Raw genomic sequence first — 11,374 nt, forward strand, 5'->3', positions numbered from 1 at the left:
GCTGGTGGCCCAGAAACCAAGAGGAGGAAGCGTTTCCAGGAGAAAGTGAGCAAGTGTGACGAGCGCATGGGGAAGTGAGGATGGGACTGGGCAATGTGGGTCGGACCTCGACGAGGGCTGGCGAGGCAGGCGCAGGCGGAGAGCCGGGCAGAGACATGCCCGGACAGGGTCCAGACAAGGGTGGAGGCAGTGAGTGTAGAGAACGCTTCCTGTGAGTATCGGATCTTAGAACAACGAAGTGGGACGGTAGCTGGTAGTGGTAGTTGGCGTCCAGAGGGTTTGTTTATTTTGTAATACGGGGCACAGCAGATTGGCTGAACCCCAGTAGCAGCAAAGGGGACCACCTTACAGCCAGGTGGAGACTGGCTTGTCTGGCCAAGGATCAAGAGGAAACTTAGTACGTTTCTTTTCAGCCTTGATCACGGGGCCAAGCCTGCTTATCATCCATTCAAGAGAACTTAAAGGAAAAAGGACACCAGGAAGCTGCCGACAGACAGACACACATACATGTGCACACACACGTACACATTCAATTCCAATGTCAAATTCAATTCCAGTGTGGAAACCAATAATAACGTCCTTACTTTATTGGGTAGCCACTTGCCCTGTGCAGCTATTGTAATTTAAGTGCGTTAATTTTCAGTGAAATTAAAATTCAGTTAGTGCATCACACCGCCACGTCTCAGGGCTCCGTAGCCGCACGCGGGGGTGGCCGCTTGTGGGAGCCCACAGAAGTAGACTGTTTGCGCGGCCACATTCTGCTGGGTAGTGCCGCTCTGAATCTACAAGGAAAGCATATTTTTAAAGAAAGATTAGCATGGGAGAAGAGATGTTTGTTGGAGAAGGGAACAAAGTAAACGGAGGAGTGATTTGAATAAAATCTGAAAAATTGTAAGAGAAACATGGTGAGGACAAGACCATGTCTCAGAAGCGTTGGGAAACACTGAATTGTAGGTCGTCCGTGAGAACCAGGGACATAAGGGCCAAGTGGACAGCTACTAACCAGAGCTGAACATCAGAGGAAAACAACTGAATTAGAACACAGTAAAGATACCACAAATGAAGCTCCAACAATTATAATTCCAAATTTTATTTGTATTACAATTCAATTCTTAGTAACCCAAAACAGGAGTCCCCTGAAACCGTTTGGACTCATTTCACTTTCCACCCCCTCCACCCCCACACGTGTCCTGAATGGTGGGCTTATGAGCACCTTCAGGTGTGACTTCTGAGGCTAAAAGACGCTGCTTCCAGAAAGATGGAAGGCCGTGAGGGAGGTGGGTCTTTGAGTTCCAGTTCAGTGATCTGGTTGGGACCCCATGAGAAGGGGCCCTGACTGGAGACTGAGGACCCCGAGACCTGGCTCTGTGCAGGGAGGAGGGCCCCGTGCCAGCCCCATTTGGAGTTGGGCCAGTCCAGGGCTGGGCATGTGTCAGCGGCAGCGTCCTGGCTCAAGGTTCAGGGACCAAAATGTGGCATTTGATATTGGTTACTGTTAGCACCCTTTTAGCTACATTTGTGGTCAAGTAGGATTTTGTGGGCGTCCCCCAGGAATTTCCACAGTTTTAAGATTACTATTGCCTTGGGGAGATATTTTCTGTTTTAAACAACCGATGCTGAACACACTTTTGGATGTGCAACTTTTGTATGGTAACATCCCGTAGACAGGATTCCAGGGTTAAGGTTTCCAGAGACTGAAGTAAATTTGAAACCACTTACTCTGATAGGAATAGCTCTGGTCTTAAGGCTAAGAAAAGTAGTTCATCTTCTGAAAAATCTGCTCTTCTGTGAATGAAACCATGAAAAATTGTTACTCACAAGTCTTTTTCTCCCTAAAATCTAGATGATCAATGAAAATCAGAGTTTAGTATTTTCTAACACTGGTTTCCAAAGGATCCTTTTCTCAGGTAATCTGAATTAATGACCAGGTTTTCCACTTGGCTGCTGGGAAGCTCCTAGCAAAGTTTACTGACTGAATCACAGTCTTTGAGTTTTAATGGAGAGAAGTGTGAACACTGAGGCTGAATATTCAGGATGGGGGTGTGGGGGCCAGGGCAGGGGGGAGGGATAGTGGCTGGGACTCTCGTCCCATCCCTGCCTTTGGCATCAGAAACTGGACTTACTAATTAGCTTACATGATATCAGACTGCTACCTTACGCATATATCAGAACACTCATTTACCGATTTACACTGACAACAATCCCTTTCCGGTAACCAGAATTCCCTGTCCCGGATCCATGAAAAACTCCTTCCTGATAGTGAGATATCTGGGACGCCAACATAGTAGTCGGGTTGGCGGAGGGAACATAGAATTAAAGCAAAGGGAAATAAATACTATGAAGGATGCTTCATCCAGACATCAGTAATGTCACTGAAAGACTCTTGTGGTCCAGTCGAGGACGTTTTTCTGGTGACAAGGATGATTCAGCTTTGCAGACTGTCTTCTCCCGCTCTGCAGAGCCACGCGCCGCTAATGTGTGCTTTTCCGAAAGCACTGCGCCACGTCCGTCAGCCCTCTGCCTCGTCCTGGGTGTTTGTACCAACGATGGTGTTAGGACCTGTGGCAGGACCCGCTCGCCCCACTCAGAGGACAAACATGGCCTTTCCCTCCGAGTTCTTGGAGGACCCTGGCGCCGTCCACACCTCCTTCTCTTTTGTAGTGCCTGTATCATTGTAAGCATACTCAGGTGTTTTTGGAAGGAGGGGGCAATTTACATTTTGAATGCAAATAAATAAAATTTGCACTATTTCAATGAAGACTTCCTCATTAGCAAATGATTGCTTTAGTTATCGTCTAAACAGAGCATAGGCAATGGTCATTTTTTAAAGTTACAGCATCTTACTCAAAAATAGACTCCATATTTTGCCTTTCATCAAAATTATCTATTACCTAAATTATAATAGCCATCTCATATATCGAGAGAATTAAAACCAAAAGCTGTGTATGAATAATTTTCAGCTGAAGTTCTACTTATAGTCGGTTTTATTTGATGTAGCATGATTATCTTACAGCAAATTATTTGAACAAATCTTGGACTCATGGAATCTTCCTTACCACCCCAAGCAGTAGTTTTTGAAGACCGACTCTGCATAGGGGACCATACTGGCTGACATGGGGAACCTAATGAAGTCCCAAAGATTACAAGAACTCCTGGGTCCTGTCCCCCTGAACACCATCTTGGGAACTGTGGGGTGGGCCCCTGAGTCTGGGTGCTTGGCAGGCAGCTCCAGTATTCTGCAAAAGACTGCAGAGAGAACAACCTGCTATGGGATCAAGGTTTCTGCCCTTTGAGAATGGCACCAAGGACAGCGGGGTCTGCAGTGACAAGGGGATGACCTCTAAAAGCAGATAATCTGAAGGGTAGAGATGGAAAGGGATTGGCCTGGAGAATATGGGAAAACCACGGATATATACCAGAGTTGGGTCTTTGGCTGTGGACCTTTATCAGCTGGTCAGGTGATAGAGTTCATCTGTTACATTTCTCTAAGGTATGACTTTCTGGTTTTCCTTGACCAAAAGCATAAGATGGTCGAGTATATAACAGGACTGGTGTTTTTTTTTTTTTAATCTGTTTGGTTCCCCATTTCTTGGTGTGTTGGTTTTAGTCTCTCACTCTTCTCATATAGATTGATAAAAAAAGATTTTTCCTGTTCAGTGAAACCTGCTCAGAACACCCAATCGACAGGATTTCTGCTGTTGATCAAATCTCATTGATTCTTTGTTCCCCTCTTTAACAGTCGGCAGGTTGGCAGGTGTGATGGGGAGGATAGAAATGCCCCTGAGGGATGTGGGTGGTCAGAGATAGGATGATAATGATGTAACTCCATGTGGACACTTCTCGGAAAGGACGCCATACAAGAAAGCCAAGGAGACAGGGATGTGCCCATCCATGTGGCCTCTTTGCACTTGTCCTGGCCACATACACCCTTTAAGGGACTGAGCCGTGGTGGCACTGGCGGCGTATAACTTCAGTGGCTGCCCTGTGTTCTTCCTCCCTTTCCTGATCATTGTGCTGTTCTGCCTGTTGTTGAAGGAGCTCGCGTGGCCCCTCCAAAGCTGCTGCCATTGTGCGCGTCTGTTCATCTGGGAGTGGGTATTGTTCGAGGACCAGAGCCAGCAACGCCCGCTGTGTTTGCTGGCCCAGAGCCTGCGAACTGGAGCCTGCTCCCAAATATATACAGAATTTCCCTGTTGGGGACAACATATTGTGTGTGACGCTACTGCAACTGAGTTTACTCCCTCCTTGGTAAGCGTGTGTGAATCTATTTGGTTGTGTGTAAAAGAAAATGCTCCAAGCTGTGTGTATGCGATTGTCCCATCCATTCTTGGTGATCTAATTTTGTGGCTTGTGAAGTCACATCCTTATTACTGTGGGACTGGCCACCAACACTCTTCCTTAGAGAATCTCAAGGGGTTTGAAAATGAGGAGAGACCGGCTGGCTGGGCCTCCGTTGGCTCCTCAGACCCCATGTCATCCTACAGCCATCGGTGAGGGGCCCACAGCCGTCAGTGGGGGGCCGTCCTATAGCTGTTGATGGAGGAGGAGCACCAGAGGGAGTGACGGGGCAGTTGCTGGGAAGGCGTCTGGTTGGAAGGCACAGGACGGAGACATATGAGATGTTCCACGTAAGGTCAGGTCACATTGTATTGCTTTTGGCCTTAGACCAAGTTTTACAGAGCAAACAGTAGAGTATGGCATGATTTCTGGAGTAAGTCAGCATATTGGACAGAGTTTCTGAGCTTTTAAATGTGTGGTATTTCTCACCTGCGTTCTCAGAAGACATCCAGCCTCAGACGGATGTCCAAGCTCCTTTAACTTCATGTCTGCGGCAGCTGTGGAACTCACTTCTGGAAGCTTTGAGCTGATACACAATCTGTGTTATGCCTTGTCTTCCTTTGGGACTCGTGAAGGGAGAATTGAATCAATGTGCGAGTGACAAAAGACAACCTCCGGTTATGTGTGACCTTTCTGCTGTTTGTTTGCTTTTACCTGCAAAACCTTGTTATGGCTCTCAAGCCTGGTGAAATGACCCACGTTTTGTCCGATTCCCCCAACCTGGATGAGGATGAAGCAACAATTGCATCAGCCAACATCCTGACGGCAGAGAACTCGTGATGGCCCTTCAGACAGAACGCGGCCACTGCAGGCTGCCCTGGACAGTGTGACTGCAAAGCATGAATTACACCATCAGACTCAGGGAATGGCTGGAGTTCTGTCTGATTAGAAATGATGATTTGCAAGACTGCAAACAAACCAAGAACCTGGCCTCAGCAACACAACACAGCCTTTCCTTCTCCAAAGTGAGTTTTTCAGGAAGTGAAATGTGTGTACTTCTAAAAGATACCACCTCGTTTGATTACATTGCATTTCCAGGTACACGGGAAGCTGAAGAGTGGCAGGTATTTTGGCTACCAAAGGTCACCGCACAGGCTGTCATCAGTTGGCTGACTCAGTCTCCCACCTTCCTCAGGCGAGCCCTGCTTCTGCGAGTTCCATCTGTGCGGAGAGACTGTCAGAGCCCTTATGTTCACTGGTTCTAGTGCCGTTTAGGTGATGAGAGATTCCTGGAGGGGCTGTGGGACGGTGTTGCTCAGAGTCTGCAAACCTAGCTTCCTCTGGGCAAAAGGCTGGCCGCCAGATCCGGGAACTCATGCATGACTGATGGTGACTGCTTGTCCTGGTCTCGCTTCTTGGAATTTTGTGATGCTTGTCAACACATTCGGAGGTGTGCCACATGCTGTCACTCTCCCACAGCAAATTAGTTGATCTAACAGCCCACTTCTTGACATTCACATAGATTTCTGAAATGGTACTCAAGATTCCCCTCTTCTTTGCAGAGCCTGTATGCACACGTGTCCCCAGAAGGGCAGGGCTGTCCCGGTTAAGAGCGTGGTGGTTAGGGAAGCTGCCAGCCCACGTGCCAGTGATTAGAATCAGGCCCTTAGGGTCGGTGTGAGGTCTGCGCTCAGGCAGAAAGCCCATTGACGTCAGCACCTGGGAGCACAGTCTGGCTTCATTGTAAGTTAAAAGTGGTCACTGTCAGAGGAAACAGAGAAAGGGCAGGGTGTTTTTAGAAAGGTACATCTTAAAACTGTACCTGTTCTCTGCTTTTGTCCTGATTACACACAGAGCTTGTCCTTGGGCAGATTCAGTGTTCTGAGTTCACCCAACCCTGACCGTGAGCCAGAGGAAGCTCCAACCCGTCAGGGCCTGGAGCACTGCTTACACTGGACAGTGTCAGGCCTCTGAGCCCCCCCACCTCGCCCATGCCCTCCTGCCCCCATCCTTGCCCTCCTGCCCCCCACCTCACCCTCCTGCTCCCCTCCTTGCCCTCCTACCCCCACGCCTCACCCTCCTGCCCCCCACCTCACCCCCCTGCTCCCCTCCTTGCCCTCCTGCCCCCACGCCTCACCCTCCTGCCCCCCACCCTAACCCTCCTGCCCCCCCACCCTTTTGCCCCCTCCTTGCCCTCCTGTCCCCCCAGCCTTGCCCTCCTGTCCCCCGCCTCACCCTCCTGCCCACCTCCTTGCCTTCCTGTCCCCCCAGCCCTGCCCTCCTGCCCCGCCACCCTCTGCCCCCTCCTCGCCCTCCTGCCCCCCTCCTTGCCCTCCTGCCCCCCTCCTCAACCTCCTGCCCCCCTGCCTCATGATCCTGACCCCCCTCCTTGCCCTCCTGCCCCCCACCCTTGCCCTCCTGCGCTCCACCCTTGCCCTCCTGCTCCCACCCTCGCCCTCCTGCCCCCCCGCCTCAGGCTCCTGACCCCACTCCTTGCCCTCCTGCCCCCACCCTTGCCCTCCTGCCCCCACCCTTGCCCTCCTGCCCTCCCAGCCTGCACCTGAGCCCAAGTACTCATGGTCAGAGGGCTCTCAGTCCCCCGAAAGCATCTCTGTACAGCACGTGGGGGTCTCTCCACCTGTAGAATTCCTCTCCCCTGGCTTCTCTAGCAGTCGTTCTTCAAGACCAGTCTCAAGACCATGAAGTCTTGCCTGACCCCCTCCAAACACACACACATGCACACGTACACACATGTGCACACACGTGTGCACACACACAAATACACACGAAGGTACATCACTCTCCCCTCCTTACACCAAGACATCTTCTTACATCTCTTGGTATTCTACAGCCATTCAGGTCTCCCTCCCCTCCAGACTGACCTGCGTAATGGCAGACATCATCTTATTTGCCTGTCCCCAGCCCTTTGCTCAGTGCGGGTGCACGTTGGAGTCTACAGAACCGTTTTGTGGCATCAGGACACAGTGTAGCCCAAGCCTGAGTGAGCATACACTCACTGAGCTCTGCCCAGCAAGTCCCGAGGGCAGCGACCTGGTGTGGTGTGGGCTTTCTGGTTCTGCACATACCCGGAGGATGAGGGACACGCACGTGCAGGGTCACAGCCAGGGGGCAGAGCGGGGCCTGACAGGGGCTCTCGTCCAGCTCCCCGTTTCCCAGCACTCAATGCAGGCAGCTGAAGTCGGGCCTGTGTTTGAACAAACTACTCCTTCTCCATCTGCACCACAGTGGGTGCTTTGTAACAATCTGCTTATTCTCCACGTACAAGGCATTGAACTGGCTTCCTATCACCCCCGGGGCATGGAAGAATTTCAAATTACAAGTAGGCCCTCTGTCTCTGACGTCCAGACATAGTAAGCTGAATACCCTAGTTTCTCAACCTGTGCCAACCACCTTACCTCCATAAACATTTCACGTCTCACTTTCTCTCCTCGTACCTACCTGTAAAATCATCAGCACAACGACCTCATCCTCTCAGGCACAAGTCGCATAATCGAAAGCAGGAAGCTTTCCCCCACAGGTCCTCCTAGGGGTACAAAGAACCTAGTACATTGCATACTTTAAGTTTTGGAATCAAAGATAAGCTGATAATGAACTACTTCCTGCGATGGCACACTTGGAAAATACTCTTACTACAGGCCCTTGGGAGACAGAATTTCATTCTCAGTGCGGTGAACCCTAAGCATTATCCTTATAAAACTAGGCATAAAACTGTACAGAAGGTCATCTGTGGCAAAAGTTCATTTAAATTCAAATCTGACTATTTAATTCTATCTTATTCCGAATCTATGTAATATATTGGGTGGGTGACAAATGGCATTCTAATTTTTTTTCTTCAAATTTTCTTATATTCCATATGATGTTATCTGCAAAAAGGAAAAGACATGCTGTGTATGTGTTAATGTCAGAAGCCACAGAGTGAGGTGATAATTTATGAAAGCTTTCTTGACGTATAATTCACCCATTGAAGCATATAATTTTGTAATTTTTGGCATATTCATAGATGTGTGCAACCGTCAGCACAGCCAATTTCAGAATATTTTCATCACTGTAAAAATGAGTGTCATGCCCTTGAGCTCTCTCTGTCTGCCACCTCGCCCCATCCCCCTCCCCCTCGAAGCAACCTTTAACCTATGCCCTGTCTGTATAGTTTCTCCTATTCTGGACTTTCATGTGGATGGGTCCCATAGTATGTGATCCCATGGTACGTGGTCTTTTGTGACCGTCGTCTTTCACATCGCATAATGTTTTCAAGGTTCATCCATGTTGTGGCAAGGATCAGCACTTCATTCCTTTTTATGATGAATAATATTCTATTTTATGGAAAGACCACATTTTGTGTATCCATTCTTCACTTGATGGATATTGGGACTATTTCCACCTTTTCGCTATTGTGAGTAATGCTGCTATAAACAGGTACCAGTCTTCAGCTTCACTGGATTTCTCTATCATTTTTCTGTTCTCTGTTTCATTATTTTCCACTCTAATCTTTATGATTGCCTTCCTTCTGCACTTTAGATTTAGTGTGCTCTTCTTCCAGTGTCTTAAGAGGAAGGGTAGGTTATTGATTTGAGATCTTTATGCTTTGTTAATATAGGCATTTACAGCTATAAATCTCCCTCTAAACACTGCCTTGTCTGCATTACATAAGCTTGGGTATGATGACGTGTCTTTATTGTTCATCTTGAAGTGTTTTCCAGTTTCCTTTTTATTTCTTCTTTGACCTATCAGTTGTTTAAGAGTAGATTGTTTTATTTTCACCTATTTGTGAGTTTTCCAAATTTCTCCATGTTATTGATTTCTAATTTTTTTCCATTGTGGCTAGAGAAAACCCTTTCTATTGTTTTTATTCCATTGAATTTATTGAGGTTGTTTTATTGCCTAGAATGTGGTCTATCCTGGAGAACCTTTCCATATGCTCTTGAGAAAAATGTATATTCTGCTGTGGTTTGGTGAAATGTTCTATTTATAAGAGTTAGATTTATTTGTTTATAGTATTGTGTTCTATTTCTTGTGGATCTCTGTCTCATTGTTCTATTCATTATTGAAACTGGGGTATTGAAGTTTCTAACTACTATTGTTGAACTGTTTCTCTTTTCACTTCTGTCAGTTTTGCTTCATGTATTTTTTGGTGCTCTGTTCTCCACATATATTGGTCATGGTTCCATCTTCCTGATGGATTGACCATTTTACCGTTATAAAATGCCCCTCTTTATCCGTAGTAACATTTTGTTGTTGTTGTTGTTGTTTTAAAGACTATTTTGTTTGCTATTAGTCTAGTCAATCCAGCTCTCCAGGGGTTGCTGTTTGCATGATGTATCTTTCTCATCCATTTGCTTTAAGTCTATTTGTATCTTCAGATCTAAAGTGTGTCTTCTGTAGACAACAAATAGTTGGATTATGCTATTTTTTCCAGTCTGACAACCTCTTCCTTTTGATTGTATTATTTAATCCATTAACATTTAATGTTATTATTAATATAGTTGGATTTGTGTCCATTATTTTCCTTTTTGTTTTCTATATATCTTGTGTCTCTTTTGTTTTGTTTTCTATATATGTTATGTCTATATATCTTATGTCTCTTTTTCTATATATCTTATGCCATTTTCTAATGTAGCATTTTAATTTCATTAATGATTTTCTTACTCTATTGTTGTTGTTGTTTCTGATTTCAAACCCGTCTCTCTTTCTACTATATCAGGCCACTTCACACATTTATGATTAGAAGTAGTGGTCCCTCTATATGGATCTAGTCTGGGTCTCCTGCTGTCTCCATACGTGGTAGTCGTTGTTAGGGTTCTTTATCCCAGTTTTCATTTTTCATAACACTGGGAAACAGACAAGATTTTAAGGCTTAACACAAGTGTTTCTACAGAGATGGAGGAGATGCTAAATCGATCCAAGGAGTCCGCTGCTTCTCCTGTGGCTGTTCAAACAAGGGTACCTTGGGCACCTATTGGTATTACTGAGTAATCTCCCTGATGTTTAGGGGAGGCATTCATCACACTTAAATCAGCACTCAGTTAGCTGCTGAGGAAATGTGGCTTTCTTTTTTCCCAATAATAAGGAGTTGGGAGGTTGAAGGAAAAGGAGGGATTCACTTCATGAGATTCACTTAATAAAGCTAAGCCTGAGGAATAAAATAATTTTCTGAGGTGCTTATTCTAGGGTTGATAGGAATGAATACTCAGTATTCTCAGCAGGAGTAGTGAATGAGCAATATTGGGAGGTTTTCTCTTTATCTTCCTCTATGGTCACAATGAATTCTTTTTTACTGTGTAAAATATACATAACATAAAACATACCATGTTAACCATTGTGAACACTATGCCATTGTATGTATAGACTTTTTTTTTTATCCATTCTTCCATCAGCAGACACTTGGGTTGCTTCTACCTTTTGGCTATTGTGACTAATGCTGCTGTGAACATGCAGATACCTGTTTGAGTCTCCGCTTTCACTTCTTTTTAGTATATACACAGAAGTACAACTGTTTAAAGTTTTTAGAAGTCATCAAGTCATTTTCCATAGTGGCTGAATCATTTCACATTTCCACGAGCAATGAAAAAGTTTCCAATTTTTCCCCATCCTTTTCATCATTTGTTATTTTCTGTTTTGTTTTTGATTTGATAACAACCATTCTAGTGGGTGTGAAATGGTCACTCTATATTTTTAAGTTAATTTTTAGTAATTATTTTTGGTAATATACTTCTTAACTTATCAGAAGCAGCTTTCAATTTGTACTAGCTTAATTCCAATGAGATATAGAAATGTTCCTCCTATGTAGCTCTATTCTCTTCCCCCCCTTTATTGTATTATTGTTATATATTACATCAATTATATTATAAACCTAATAATATACTTTTATAATTATTACTTTCTCACCTGTCATTGTTTCCTTACCAATTACAGCTTTGTCTACACCGATTTACTTTGTGACGTTAATGCTAAATATACTACACCTTTTTTTGGGGGTACTAAATTACTTTAGTTGAAGAAATGATACAAATGAAAGAACATAAGTAGATGATTTGGTACAACCTACAGAAAGGTAAAGGTAACCCCAACATGTATGTAC

General features: G+C 45.6%; 1 protein-coding gene across 3 annotated transcripts in view; it reads left to right on the forward strand.

The window, feature by feature from the left end:
- PDE10A (phosphodiesterase 10A) overlaps window positions 1–11,374 on the forward strand; it is a 470,871-nt gene that overhangs the window by 190,607 nt on the left and 268,890 nt on the right. The gene's annotated exons all lie outside the window — the stretch shown is intronic.

This window comes from Rhinolophus hipposideros (genome assembly GCF_964194185.1).
Source record: "Rhinolophus hipposideros genome assembly, chromosome: 3".
NCBI lineage: Eukaryota > Metazoa > Chordata > Mammalia > Chiroptera > Rhinolophidae > Rhinolophus > Rhinolophus hipposideros.